Source organism: Hydra vulgaris, chromosome 04 (assembly GCF_038396675.1).
Source record: "Hydra vulgaris chromosome 04, alternate assembly HydraT2T_AEP".
NCBI lineage: Eukaryota > Metazoa > Cnidaria > Hydrozoa > Anthoathecata > Hydridae > Hydra > Hydra vulgaris.
Window position 1 is genome coordinate 22,574,689 of NC_088923.1, and position 5,312 is coordinate 22,580,000.

A 5,312-nucleotide genomic window follows, 5' to 3' on the forward strand; every position below is an offset into this window, starting at 1 on the left:
TAAAAACATTGAAAAAGTTAACATATTTTTATTTATTATTTAGCATAAAAACATTGAAAAAGTTAACATATTTTTATTTATTATTAATTAATTTGACTGTTTATTATGTAAATATAAAATTTTATATTTTTTATTAATTAATATAACTGTTTAACTCTAAAACATCATAAATTTGTTATTTCAACTAAAATATTTTTAATGATATATCATTTTTTTAAAAAAGGTACTCATGGTGACAAAAGTCTCATGTGTCCTATAACACAACATTTCTTATATTATGTGAATATTAAATTTTTGAATTTTTAATATTTATTATACTATATTTTATATTAATATATATATATATATATATATATATATATATATATATATATATATATATATATATATATATATATATATATTTATATATATATATATAGAACTCTTAAATGTTTTTCGAAAGTAAACAATAAAACGCAAGAAGAGATTTATAATATTTTTTCTTTCTTTTAATTAAAAGATTGCAGCCTAAACCTAATCCATAGGCGATGGCATACCTAACCTAAAGGAACATTATCTAACGGGAATTCCATGTGAAAACATCTAGGGCATGCAACCTTAAGTCTCAGAATTTGCTGATTTTTGCACCACCTTAAGATTTTAATAAGTTATGATGATTCAAAAAATTTTATCATCTAATTCTAACCGGTTCCAAAGATATAGCTGTTTTAACTTTGACTTAAACCATCAAAAATCTGCTATTTTGAAAAATGGTTTTGGACTGTGTGTACTAAAAAGCTATGTCATTGTTCTGTGTGTACTAAAATGCTGAAAATATGTACCTATACATATTTTGGGATGAGGAATCCAATGAAACAACTTAAAACATTTGAAAATAAACTTAAAACCTAAAATTTAGGCATTTAGCATAATTTTACTAGGCGTGTTAAATTACAAAAATGCCAACTCGATTTTTTTTTATATATATATTATTTTAAAGTTGCCCTAAACAGTTTAGTTAGACTTATTACAAAAAATTGTAGTGGTTCCCAGGTCATTCCCAAATTCTACGCAAGGGGGCTACACCTATTGTGCATTTTGTCAGAAGTTATAAACACTGGTAGGGTGACCCCATTATATAGATCTTAGGAATGACATGGGGGTTGCCAATGTATGACCACCAGTCTTCTCCGTTTGAAATTTACCACCAGCGCACGGATAAGCGCTGGCCGGACAGTCATTATTTGTCTGGCGTGTGCAATTTTAAAAAATAATTGTTTTTTGTACTTCCTAATAAAGGAAAAAGAACTTCTTAATGAAGAAAAAAGTTTGTTTCAATTTAAAAACACACTTGAAAATTATTGGCAAGCGCTAAAGAAAAGGCTGACCAAAGTATTGGCGGGCATGTGGGCGAGTGGAAAACTATATATATATATATATATATATATATATATATATATATATATATATATATATATATATATATATATATATATATATATAGATCTATAGTTTGTTGGATTTGGGAAGAGCGGAAGGAAAAAAGTGATTCTTACGCCAACATATATGTCACTTTTAATTACTTTTAACTTTCGTCCAACATTTCCGTGTTGGACGAAAGTAAAAACCATTAATTTAATTACAAATTAATCGTTTTTTAAAAAAACCACAAAAACGCAAATTTAATTGACCAGAATGTTTTTAAAAACATTCTGAATGTTTTTAAAACATTTTGAATGTTTTTAACAATATAAACAATGTTTTTATTTTTATTTTTTTCAATAAAATGTTTTTATTTTAATTTTTTTTAATAAAATGTTTTTATTTTTATTTTTTTTACTGTAAATCATGCGCGGAGTGTTGCTACATCGACTATCTTATAGCCTGACTCGCAAGGGAGTGCTGCTACATCGACTGACAAATAGCCTGACTCGCAAGGGAGTGCTGCTACATCGACTGACAAATAGCCTGACTCGCAAGGGAGTGCTGCTACATCGACTGACAAATAGCCTGACCCGCAAGGGAGTGCTGCTACATCGACTGAGGGTTTGGTTGGGGCAGGCAGTCTATCATTATTAAAAAAAAAAAATTCCGGTCTTGCATTTTAATTTTTACTTTTTGTCAACAAAATATGGAAAAAACTTTCGGACAACATCTAAGGGTTCTATATATATATATATATATATATATATATATATATATATATATATATATATATATATATATATATATATATATATATATATATATATACATATATATATATATATATATATATATATATATATATATATATATATATATATATATATATATATGTATACATGTATATATATATATGTGTGTGTATATATATATATATGAATATATATATATATATATATATATATATATATATATATATATATATATATATATATGTGTGTATATATATATGTATTTATATGCATATATATATACACATATTTATATGTTTATGTATATATACATATATAAATGTATATATATATATATATATATATATATATATATTTATATATATATGTATGTATATGTATATACATATATATACACATATATATATATATATATATATATATATATATATATATATATATATATATATATATATATATATATATATATATATATATATATATACATATTTATATGTATATACATAGATCTATAGTTTGTTGGCTTTAGGAAGAGCGGAAGGAAAAATGTGATTCTTACGCCAACACATACGTCACTTTTAATTACTTTTGACTTTCGTCCAACATTTCCGTGTTGGACGAAAGTCAAAACCATTAATTTAATTACAAATTAATTGTTATATAAAAAAACCACAAAAACGCAAATTTAATTGACCGGAATGTTTTTAAAAACATTCTGAATGTTTTTAAAACATTCTGAATGTTTTTAACAATATAAACAATGTTTTTATTTTTATTTTTTTTAATAAAATGTTTTTATTTTTATTTTTTTTATTAAAATGTTTTTATTTTTAATTTTTTTACTGTAAATCATGCGCGGAGTGTTGCTACATCGACTATCTTATAGCCTGACTCGCAAGGGAGTGCTGCTATATCGACTGACAAATAGCCTGACTCGAAAGGGAGTGCTGCTACATCGACTGACAAATAGCCTGACTCTCTAGGGAGTGCTGCTACATCGACTGACAAATAGCCTGACTCGCAAGGGAGTGCTGCTACATCGACTGACAAATAGCCTGACCCGCAAGGGAGTGCTGCTACATCGACTGAGGGTTTGGTTGGGGCAGGCAGTCTATCATTATTAAAAAAAAAAATTCCGGTTTTGAATTTTAATTTTTACTTTTTGTCAACAAAATATGGAAAAAACTTTCGGACAACATCTAAGGGTTCTATATATATATATATATATATATATATATATATATATATATATATATATATATATATATATATATATATATATATATATATATACATATATATATATGTATATATATATATATATATATATATATATATATATATATATATATATATATATATATAAACAGTGGCGTATCCAGAAGTAATTCCATACAGTTTTGGCAGTATGGGCACCCAAACTTATCTGTCCTAACTAAAAATTCAATAAATTCCAATATTATTAATAAAAAAATATATAAATGCAAAAAATAAATCCTTAATATTTATAAGTATTAAAACTTATTAATATAATATTTATAAATAATAAATTATATTATTTAAAATTATTTATTTCAAAACCTTTTTTATCCAAAGCTTTTATAAGGTAAATTTTAGTTATTGCAAGAGAAGTATAGGAAGAAAGATTTTAAAACACCCCTCCCCCATTCTGCCGCAATCAGTTCATATATTTAAAACGGTATCGCCCATAACATCACTGGGTGCGGCCTTGATATATATATATATATATATATATATATATAGGTACCCTTATTAAAAATTTAAAGTTTTTTTTAAATCAAACCAGTTCAATTATATTGAGATTATTAAATGATAAACTTTGATACCAAATTTATAGTCCTAGGTCAACTAAAAAAAAAAGATATACAACATTAAGGCTAGATAAAATACAGTTGACATTTTTAATAAGGTGCACAAAGAAATGATTTTAATAATTGGACTTTAAGCAATAAAACAATATAAATCGTATTAATTTAAAAAAAATAAAAGTTTAAATAAACTGTTTAGGCACATTATACAGCAGATAGAAATGATTTTAAGCCAAGAATATAGGTGCTAGCGAAAACAAGTAATTTGTAGTTATTAGCTAGCAGTTTTGAGCAAACAATTTTAGAAATGAAGGAGATGTTTAAATATTGATTATTATATACCAAATGAAAGATCTGTAAATAATCTGTACAGGGATGTTTTTTTTTCCTAAGCATTTATAATGTAAGATAAAGAAAAAGCTACATAAGTGATTTGCCCTTATTTGGTAGCAACTATCTGTTATTTTTTTAAACATGTTCGCAATGTTTAAATATCAATTATTATATATCAAATGAAAGTACTATAAATAATCTATTTGAGCATGTTAATTTACTATGTGAGCATTTGTGTTTAAAAAAATCACTATTTTTACCAGGTTTGTTTAATAAGAAAAGTATATTTATTTTTTACAATAAGTTTAAGCCTGTTTATACAGAAAAATAAAATTGCACAGTACATAGTTTTAATAACGTTTTAAAGCTCTTTCCATCATGTATATAGCTAAAGTTAAAACCCACAAAAAACTGGAAACTTTTTAAAAGCAATGTCAAAATATAAAATGCGTATATATATATTATTAATAAAAAAAATATGTAATATAAACGTGCTTTTATAAATCTTTTTCCTTTTTCCCGTAACTAACAAAGATGAAAAATACAAATAACATAAATTTAAATATCATTATTTATCTAAGCAGTGAAAATCTTAAAATCAAAAAGATATGCCTATTTAATATCTAGAATAGGTATATAGTAACTATATACACCAGTATCTAGGCTAGATACTGGTGTACATAGTTACTATATACATATATTATATATGTATATAGTAACTATATACACCAGTATATAGTCTAGATATATATTATAGTGTGTATATATTATACACACTATAATATATATATATATATATATATATATATATATATATATATATATATATATATATATATATATATATATATATATATATATATTATGTATATATATATATACATATATATATATACATATATATATATATACATATATATATATATATATATATATATATAAATATATATATATATATATATATATATATATATATATATATATATATATA